Genomic DNA, 11,471 nt, shown 5'->3' with positions numbered 1-11,471 from the left:
GTGTAGATCGTCACCGCGGGCCATGTGGATGTGCAGGAGGAAGTCTTTGATCCATACCGCAGGATCTGTTGTGCCGTCGTATGATTCGATATTTACGAGTTTGAAACCCTCTGGGATTTGGTGATCCATTACTTCGTCTGTGAAGCATATGGGGTGTGCGGCACCTCTGTAGTGGACTATGTTGCGACGTAGCTCGAATGAGTCTTGTCCGCTGTGTTCGGCCTGGCCGGATTTACTTTTACTGTATCCGGCGTGACGGTTATCGTCTCACGTAGTGGCATGCCCTCGTGATCCGTAGATCGATCTTGCATGTTTTGCTTTGTCCTCCAATACGTCTCGCAGGTCTAGCGTGTTTCCCCGTGCCTTGTCATTTTTATTTGAGTGGCGTCGGGATGCGGGCTGAGTTTTTGGCTGAAATGCCTCTCTGTCACGGCCACGAGGTGGCCGATCAGCCGCGTCATATGCTGGAGATGTAGGTTTTAATGCTTCCTCCTCCAGTCGGGGTAGCAACCTGCGCTTTGGGTAACTCTTGGAGGGGCGTTCGAGTTCATATTCCTCGGCCGCAAGGACTTCAGTCCATTTGTCAGCTAGCAAATCTTGATCAGCTTGAAGTTGCTGCTGCTTTTTCTTAAGGCTATTTGTCGTGGCTATAAGCCAGCGCTTGAAGCGCTCTTGCGCGGCGGGATCCTCTGGCGCGACAAATTCGTCATCGTCGGGGCTTGCCTCGTCTTCGGAGGGAGGCATGTAATTATCATCCTCCGCGTCTCCATCTACCGCTCTCTCGGGAGGGATGGCTTCTCCATCATCCTGCTCTAAATCTTGCTAGAGGGGATTGTTGTCGTCTTCGGCACTGTCCGGAGTGCTATTATCTCCTGTGCCGGTGTCACCGCGTTTTCTTTAGCGAGACTTAGGGCGGTGCCGCTGACGTCGGTGCTTGGGTTGCTTCTTGGAGGGGTCATCCTCCGCTGTCCCGTCGCCATTGCCTTCTTTGGGTGTGTCCACCATGTATATATCATATGATGAGGTGGCTGTCCAGTGCCCTGTGGCCAGTGGTTCCTCTTCGTCTCCTGCATCGTCGTCCATACCGTCGATGTCTTCGGAGTCGAAGTCGAGCATGTCGGTCAAATTGTCGACAGTGACTACTAAGTGGGTGATGGGTGGGCGGCAAATTTCTTTGTCATCCACATCCCAATCCTGCCGAACATAGTTCGGCCAGGACTCTCCTGACAGGGAGAGAGACCTTAATGAGTTCAGCATGTCGCCGAAGGGCGAGTGCCGAAAGATATCCGTGGAGGTGAACTCGGCTCGATCGCCGCTGAGAATGCGGCCTCCGTGGCGGGGTCTATCCCCTCGTCCATGGATGGCGCAATTGGCTCCGAATTGAGGGTCGGAGCGATTGCCGGTGCGATCTCCTGCACACTGTCCGATGGTAGAGCTAAATCATGCTCATCGTGGCCGTGCGACGTACTCGGCAGGGACTCGAATCCGTCGAAGATCAAGTCTCTGCGGATGTCGGCCGTGTAATTTAAGCTTCCAAACCTGACCTGGTGGCCAGGGGCGTAACTCTCGATCTGCTCCAGATGGCCAAGCGAGTTGGCCCGCAGTGCGAAGCTGCCGAATACAAAGATCTGTCCGGGGAGAAAAGTCTCACCCTGGACTGCATGGCTATCGATGATCGAAGGAGCCATCAAGCCTAATGATGACGACACAGAGGAACTCCCAATGAAAGCACCAATGTCGGTGTCAAACCCGACGGATCTCAGGTAGGGGGTCCCGAACTGTGCGTCTAAGGCAGATGGTAACAGGAGGCAGGGGACACGATGTTTTACCCAGGTTCGGGCCCTCTTGATGGAGGTAAAACCCTACGTCCTGCTTGATTATTCTTGATAATATGAGTAGTACAAGAGTTGATCTACCACGAGATCAGAAAGGCTAAACCCTAGAAGCTAGCCTATGGTATGATTGTATGTTGTCCTACGGACTAAAACCCTCCGGTTTATATAGACACCGGAGGGGGCTAGGGTTACACAGAGTCGGTTACAAGGAAGGAGATCTACATATCCGTATTGCCAAGCTTGCCTTCCACGCCAAGGAGAGTCCTATTCGGACACGGGACGAAGTCTTCAATCTTGTATCTTCATAGTCCAACAGTCCGGCCAAAGGATATAATCCGGCTGTCCGGATACCCCCTAATCCAGGACTCCCTCACTTAAGTTTAACAATATCATTATCCACATCTTTCTTCTTTTGCATATCACACAAATCAACAAAGTTGTTTAGATGGGTAGCGGCATCTTCACTATGAAGGCCAGAAAACGGATCTTTCATGACAAGATTCAGCAAAGCAGTATTAATATCACAAGATTCAACATCGGTAAGAGGAGCAACTAGAGTGCTAATAAAATCATTATTGTTGGTATTGGCAAAGTCACATAATTTAGTATTATCTTGAGCCATCGTGACAAGCAATCAATCCGACACACAAGCAAACAAGCAAAGAAGTAAAAGAGGCAAATTGAAATCGAGAAGGGGAACGGAAAAAGAGGGCGAATAAAATGGCAAGGGTGAAGTGGCGGAGAGGAAAACGAGAGGCAAATGGCAAATAATGTAATGCGAAGGATAAGAGTTGTGATGGGTACTTGGTATGTCTTGACATGGCGTAGATCTCCCTGGCAACGGCGCCAGAAATCGTTCTTGCTACCTCTTGAGCATTGCGTTGGTTTTCCCTTGAAGAGGAAAGGGTGATGCATTAGAGTAGCGTAAGTATTTCCCTCAGTTTTTGAGAACCAAGGTATCAATCCAGTAGGAGACCACGCGCGAGTCACCTCGTACCTACACAAACAAATAAGAACCTCGCAACCAACGCGATAAAGGGGTTGTCAATCCCTTCATGGCCACTTGCAAGAGTGAGATATGATAGAGACGATAATAATAAGATAAATATTTTTGGTATTTTTATGATATAGATTGAAAGTAAAGATTGCAAAAGAAAGTATATTGGAAACTTGTATGATGGAGAATAGACCCGGGGGCCATAGGTTTCACTAGTGGCTTCTCTCAAGATAGCATAAGTATTTAAGGTGGGTGAAAAAATTACTGTCGAGCAATTGATAGAAAATTGAATAATTATGAGAATATCTAGGCATGATCATGTATATAGGCATCACGTCCGAGACAAGTAGACCGAAACAATTCTGCAACTACTACTATTACTCCACACATCGACCACTATCCAGCATGCATCTAGAGTATTAAGTTCATAAGAACAGAGTAACGCCTTAAGCAAGATGACATAATGTAGAGGGATAAACTCATGAAATATGATGTAAACCCCATCTTTTTATCCTCGATGGCAACAATACAATACGTGTCGTTTCCCTTTCTGTCACTGGGATCGAGCACCGCAAGATAGAACCCAAAGCTAAGCACTTCTCCCATTGCAAGAAAGATCAATCTAGTAGGCCAAACCAAGTGATAATTCGAAGAGACTTGCAAAGATAAACCAATCATATATAAAACAATTCAGAGAAGATTCAAATATTGTTCATAGATAAACTTGATCATAAACCCACAATTCATTGGATCTCGACAAACACACCGCAAAATAAGAATACACTGAATAGATCTCCAAGAGAATCAAGGAGAACTTTGTATTGAGATCCAAAGAGAGAGAAGAAGCCATCTAGCTACAAGCTATGGACCCGAAGGTCTGAAATAAACTACTCACACATCATCGGAGGGGCCATGGATTTGATGTAGAGGCCCTCCATGATCAATCCCCCCTCTGGCGGAGCTCTGGAAAAGGCCCCAAGATGGGATCTCTTGGGTACAGAAGGTTGCGGTGGTGGAAATAGGGTTTCGTGGTGCTCCTGGATGTTTGCGGGGTATATGGATATATATAGGAAGAAGAAGTACGTTGGTGGAGCAACGAGGGGCCCACGAGGGTGGAGGGCGCGCCCAGGGGGTGGGCGCGCCCCCCTGCCTCGTGGACACCTCGTTGATTGCTTGACGTCCACTCCAAGTCTCCTGGATCACGTTTGTTCCAAAAATAACGCTCCCGAAGGTTTCATTCCGTTTGGACTCAGTTTGATATTCCTTTTAAGCAAAACTCTAAAATAGGCAAAAACAGCAATTTGGGCTGGGCCTCCGATTAATAGGTTAGTCCCAAAAATAATAAAAAGGTGTAAAATAAGCCCTTTAACATCTAAAATAGATAATATAATAGCATGGAGCAATCAAAAATTATAGATACGTTGGAGACGTATCATGGCCCTGCAGACCCTGAAACCGACGCTATAAAATCCTATTTTTGCAGAAAAAATCAGGGAGAAAGAACTATCGCGATCCATGAGACGGAGCCGTCGTCACCTCCTGTTCTTCATCGGGAGGCCAGATTTGGAGTCCGTTTGGGGCTCCAGAGGGGGGATCTTCGTCCTTCGTCATCACCAACCCTTCTCCATCACCAATTCCATGATGCTCCCCACCGGGAGTGAGTAATTCCTTCATAGGCTCGCTGGTCGGTGAGGAGTTGGATGAGATTCATCATGTAATCGAGTTAGTTTTGTTAGGGCTTGATCCCTAGTATACACTATGTTCTAAGATTGATGTTCCTATGACTTTGCCATGCTTAATGCTTGTCACTTTGGGCCCGGGTGCCATGATTTCAGATCTGAACCATCTATGTTATCACCCTTATATCCATGTTATAGATCCGATCTTGAAAGTTATAGTCACCTACTACGTGTTATGATCTGGCAACCCCGGAGTGACAATAGTCGGGACCACTCCTGGTGATTACTGTAGTTTCAGGAGTTCATGTATTCACTATGTGTTAATGCTTTGTTCCGGTTCTCTATTAAAAGGAGGCCTTAATATCCCTTAGTTTCCAATAGGACCCCGCTGCCACGGGAGGGTAGGACAAAATATGTCATGCAAGTTCTTTCCATAAGCACGTATGACTATTTACGGAATACATGCCTACATTATATTGATGAACTAGAGCTAGTGACGTATCGCCCTAGGTTATAACTATCTCATCACTACTGCAGAATGCTGCTAATGCGACACTACGATCAGAGACCCTTCGACGAAATTATGTGCGATGCCATAATCGCAAACGGTGGTGTAAAAAACTGTCAAAATGGTGCCAAACGTTTGCGATGGAGGATGCATCAAACACGGTTCAGATTTTAGTTGCGTGTGTGATGCAGGGCATACGGTTCAGCTCAATTAACTGTTTGCGATGAGGAGGAACAAAAGAAACGGGCATCCAGATGAAGGTGTGTGTGATGTACAACATACAGTTCACTCGGATGAATTGTTTGTGATTAGGCAACACAAAAGAAACGGTCAGCCAGATCAAAGGTGTGCACGATATACGGCATGCGGTTCACTCGGATGAACTATTTGCATTGAGACATGAGAACAGAAATGGTTCAAATGAACAAGATGTGTGTGATACGAGGCAAACAGGTCTGTAATCTGAAACGTGTGCGAAGACCGATAACAAGACAGACGATTACTTCTAACAAGCCATGTGTGTTGTGAGCAAACACTACTGCAGTATGCTCCTAACGTGACACTACGATCAGAGACCCTTCTAGAAACTGTGTGCGATGCAATAATCGCAAACGGTGGTGTATGAAAACTGTCAAAAATGTATAAAATGTTTGCACTCATGGATGCATCAAACATGGTTCAGATTTTAGTTGCGTGTGCGATGAAGGGCATATGGTTCAGTTCAATTAACTGTTTGCGATGAGGAGGAACAAAAGAAACGGGCGGCCAGATGAAGGCGTGTGCGATACACATCATACGGTTCACTCAGATGAACTGTTTGTGATTAGGCAACACAAAAGAAACGGGCAGCTAGATGAATGTATGTGCGATATACAACATACGGTTCACTCGGATGAACTGTTTGTGATTAGGAAACACAAAAGAAACGGTCAACTAGATCAAGGTGTGTGCTATATATGCATGCGGTTCACTCGGCCCTTGTCGTCAGTGTGTGACCTATGTGGCAACCGTTCGCTCCCCAGGCGCCTCTTCGTGTACCGTGGCAACCGTGCATCGACTCTTCACCTTTCCCTCTTGATTTGGAACTACTGTCGCACGCTCTTCCTCCCTCCTCCATTTGCCTTGACCCTACCTTCTGCCATTGTTCGATCATCTTCTCCATGGAGGGAACAGGCCGTAAACGACCCCGTTATTCTTGCTCCGATCAGAATGATGACGCGGTGGAGGAACTCATTGATCGATGCGACGTCATCACCTCGGTTAGCATGGCAGGTTCGTTCAAGACCATTCTCGACTCAACTAATAACATCATTACAAGGAACCCAAGGGTCCAGGAGTGGTTTGATCTCCCCTATCTTCTTCACCATGACCCTGCTAACTGGCGCGGGGACGAGGGAAGCCTCGCCTTGTGTCAGTTGATGCCGCTTGATAATGATATGTACGATGTTAAGATGCCATCGCTTGAGGGCAAGGCTTGGGCAGGCACAAATGGAGATTGGGTTGTTTATATTGGGTACAACTGCGAGTGGGAACTTGTGAATGTGTACACTCGTCACCGGGTTCCACTTCCAAAAATCTCAGACGACTGCCCAGAGGTTGAGTACACTAGTATTCTACGTGAGTTCAAATACGATCATGGTGACTATCGTCTATGGAAGATAGCAATATGTCGAGTTCCCAACCGCTCTTGGGATTACACGAACTATGAAGTTGTTGCTATCTTCGACAAGCTTGTTGCCATCCTTACTTCCATGCCTCGATGGATATTGCTCATAAATCAATTTCTATACACGGATGAGTATTGTGATGCAATTCAATACGAGGGTCTTGTGTTTGCTGCCACCACTCATGGCACTGTTTTTGCATGGAATCCTGATGCTTTCGGTATGTTTGTCCTCCACCATAATTATAATTGTTTCATGCACATGCATGAGTGTTAGCTAGTTTCCCTTTACTAATTAACCTTCTTGTGTTTCCAAGGTCCTATGAACATTCCACCACCTATACTTGAAATTTTTTACGAGTAGGACCCATAAACTCAGTGGCGCCTGGCAACTTATTCCGATGGATCACCCCTTCTTGTCTGTATACAGGGCACTGCTGATGTTACTAAAGAAGCAGGTGTTGTCTCGCATGGTTGCACTCTCTGAACCTATTCCAACATCTGTTGCAGGGTATTCAGGGTGGATACTAGTGTACTAGCGCCAACACCTTCTCCCTGGTTCAGTATTGAAAGTCTTGGAGAAAACTCGCTCTTCCTTGGACAAAACTATCCAATGATGGTGGAAGGCGATCCAGCTGCTGTTGACACAACGTTACTACCATTTATGAGAAGCAACTATATCTATACCTCGGACATTACTATGCTTCCCTACCGTCCCAATATGGGTCCTGACATTGGCTGCTTCAGCCTGGATGATCAGTCCTGTGTTGGTCTCGAGATTGACAGTAGCTGGCCCTTCCCAAAGAATCACTTCTGGTTTAAATCAAGTGTTTCCAACGCCAAGGAATGGTTGAGCTGAAGTTCATTTAATCGCTCTATTATTTGTTGTGTGAGAAAAATTTTACTAGAATGTTTTGTTGGAAATGATCTATAATCCAACGTGTATCCTCGTTGTCGTTGTGGGTTGATGACTTGTTGTATGTAATCAATGGTACATTTGCATATGCGTCCATCAACTCACGCCTGCTAGTGGTGTCCATATGAACACTGCTAGTGATTTTAGTTGCAAAAATTAGATGGTGCTAGTGATTTTTAGCCGCATATTTTGACAAATCGCAGTGTTACAAGGTTGACAAATGGCAATGTTACTAGATAAACAAATGTCAATCTTTCTAGTTTGACAAATGGCAACATACCCAAAATGACAGATATGCAAATCTTACCCAGTTGTTTGTATGTGGCTGCACACGGGTCATGCAAAACAACCGTTTGCATTGAAGGGATGCAGAAATCCTATTCGGCACATTTTCCCTTAGCATCTTGGGAAAGTTGTCGGTTTACATACGGGTGTTCTAACTAAAACGTTTGCGATGAGTGTTTTATATTTAAAAACCATTGACATTTTTTCAAAAGAAAATCGTTTGATAAGTCCATACATTAAGAGAGAAAAACGCAAGTTCGCTCAAACCATATCTTTCATTCAGTCACACTGCGAATTTATATTCATATGGTCGAGAATTTGAGATGCAGTATTAAACCCCAAAAAATTATTTCTGACGGCAACGGAGGCGGCGTGCCACGCCGTCGTTATCGTTGTCGTCCTCCGGGACGCTGTTGTTGAAGTCTTGAAGGCAACACAAAATGTTCTTCACTTGTAAATCAAACATCATGTCGTCGCGTGATCGACGGGTGGGGCGCGGGAGGACAGCAACTAGCGCCGCTGAGAGTAGCGGTTGACGGCAGTGTCCCATGCCGCTGAGGGGGGCGCGTGCACGGGCATGGGCATGGGTGCGGCAGGTGCAGCCAAACGCACGGGGACCGGTGCCGCGGTGGGTGGAGGGGCGCACACGGGCAGGGGCACGAGCGCAGCGGGTGCAGCCAAACGCACGGGGGCCGGTGCCACGGTGGGTGGAGGGGCGCGCGCGGGCACGGGTGCTGGCGCTGGCATGTAGACGAGCTCGTGCGGGTCCGCGGAGACCTCGCTGACGCTCGTGGCTTCCAGCTCTGCTATAGTGCTCGGTGATCAGCCCGTCAATGCTACGGGGATGGTCGCTAGCGCGGGCGCGGGGATGGGAGCTGGGACGGGAGCGGGGGCAGCAACCACTGCGGCCAACTCGTTCTGGGCCATGTCCATGAGGCCCCATTCCTCCTTATTTTCTATTTCCTCCGGCTCAGAGTCGAATTCACCAAACGTGAAGACTAGTGGCAGATGATCATTCTGCGCCGCGGCGTTGGTGGAGGTCTGTGGGACGGAGGGGAATGGGAGGCGAATAGTAAGGCCGCCCGTATTAAATAGCGGCTCGGGCGCCATTAATGGAGAGGAAGGCAGGCGGCCATAGAAGTCAAAGGGCTCGCTTCCCAATGATCCTGCGCAGCGTACATCTCGCACGCTTCCCGGTGAGCCTGTGCATTGGAGGACAGCTTGCGCGCCTCTCGGTCAGCCTGCGCACCGGACTGCGCTCGCACGCCTCTTGTTCAGTCAAGGTAAAGCAGCTGTCCGCACGGCACCTCCTACAGCAATTAAAACCAAGACATGTGGCGTCATGTGAATGGTTAACAGAACACATGTGGTTTGAATTATACAAACATTTGAGATATTAAAATGGCAGTTATTTTTTCAAAATGCCTTTGTTGGTTGTCATTATTCGAGTGCGCCTTCTCCCAAAATGGACACGAAAAATGCCACAGCATGTCGGGTGCCATTCCATGAGAGCATGCCAAGTTTCATGAATTTCAGACGAGTTTTGGTTTTACTGGAATTTAAAAACCATGCATCTCAATGTTTTGCTGGCAATCAACGGTGCCCTGGTGTTTGAAATTCATTCCTATCGGTGTCAAAACCGGCAGATCTCGGGTAGGGGGTCCCGAACTGTGTGTCTAAGGCGGATGGTAACAGGAGGCAGGGGACATGATGTTTTACCCAGGTTCGGGCCCTCTTGATGGAGGTAAAACCCTACGTCTTGCTTTATTTATTCTTGATGATATGAGTATTACAAGAGTTGATCTACCACGAGATCGGAGAGGCTAAACCCTAGAAGTTAGCCTATGGTATGATTGTTGTTGTCCTATGGACTAAACCCTCCGGTTTATATAGACACCGGAGAGGGTTAGGGTTACACAAGGTCGGTTACAAAGGAGGAAATATCCATATCCGTATTGCCTAGCTTGCCTTCCACGCCAAGTAGAGTCCCATCCGTACACGAGACGAAGTCTTCAATCTTGTATCTTCATAGTCCAACAGTCCGGCCAAAGGATATAGTCCGGCTGTCCGAAGACCCCTAATCCCGGACTCCCTCAATTCCCATTTCTTGCACGTGACCTAAGCATGCACCCAAGGACACGGATTTGATTTTTCAACCAATTTATATGCGCTGGAGAATGTGCATGTAGTTCAAATTTGAATTATGCACATAAATGCATTGAAAACTTAGTTAATGCATAAAAATGTCCAAACGAACCCCGAAAAATCCCAAAAATTGACACAAAACTCCTGTTTTCCTATGTTGACACGACAAATTTTTTGAAAGCAATAAGAGGCAATGGATATCGTTTCGTCCCCAAAGGTGGGATGTTCCCTGCCGAAACCATCATGCTTGTTGTGAGAAGCTCTGGTTTGTGAGAAGCATATGCCCGAACCTGCCCCAAATGGGACGAATTTTTTACCACGGCATGTTGATGCTGCTCCATGATAGCATGCCAAGTTTCATGAATTTCAGACAAGTTTTGGATTTACTAGAATTTAAAAACCAGGCATCTCAACATTTTGCCGGCAATCAACAGTGCCCTAGTGTTTGAATTTCATTCCCATCTCTTGCACGGGACCTAGAAATTCACCCAAGGACACATATTAGATTTTTCAACCAACTTTAGTGCATTCCAGCATGTGCTTGTCATTCAAATTTTAATTATGCACATAAAATGCCTAAAAACCCAGTTAATGCATAAAAAAGTCCAAACGAACCCCAAAAAATCACAAAAATTGACACAACACTCCTGTTGTTCTATGTTGACACTAGAAAATTTTTGAAAGCAATAAGAGGCAATGGATATCGTTTCGTCCCCAAAGGTGGGACGTTCCCTATCGAAACCATGATGCTTGTTGTGAGAAGCTCTGGTTTGTGAGAAGCTTATACCCGAACCTGCCCCAAATGGGACACATTTTTTACCACGACATGTTGATGCCACTCCATGATAGCATGCCAAGTTTCATGAATTTCAGACGAGTTTTGGATTTACTAGAATTGAAAAACCAGGCAACTCAACGTTTTGCTGGCAATCAAAAGTACCCTAGTGTTTGAATTTCATTCCCATCTCTTGCATGGGACCTAGAAATTCACCCAAGTACACACATGTGATTTTTCAACCATCTTTAGTGCATTGGAGCATGTGCTTGTAGTTCAAATTTGAATTATGCACATAAAATGCCTTGAAAACCCAGTTAATGTATAAAAAGGCCAAACGAACCCCGAAAAATTACAAGATTAAACACAATACTCCTGTTGTTCTATGTTGACACTAGAAATTTTTTGAAAGCAATAAGAGGCAATGGATATCGTCTCGTCCCCAAAGGTGGTACGTTCCCTATCGAAACCATCATGCTTGTTGTGAGAAGCTCTGGTTTGTGAGAAGCTTATACCCGAACCTGCCCCAAATGGGACAAATTTTTTACCACGACATGTTGATGTTGCTCCATGATAGCATGCCAAGTTTAATGAATTTCGGATGAGTTTTGGATTTACTAGAATTTAAAAACCAGACATCTCAACGTTTTGTCGACAATCAACAGTGC

The sequence above is a fragment of the Triticum urartu genome, chromosome 4A (assembly GCF_056163025.1).
Source record: "Triticum urartu cultivar PI428250 chromosome 4A, HENAU_Tu73, whole genome shotgun sequence".
NCBI lineage: Eukaryota > Viridiplantae > Streptophyta > Magnoliopsida > Poales > Poaceae > Triticum > Triticum urartu.
This window is presented reverse-complemented; position numbering follows the sequence as displayed.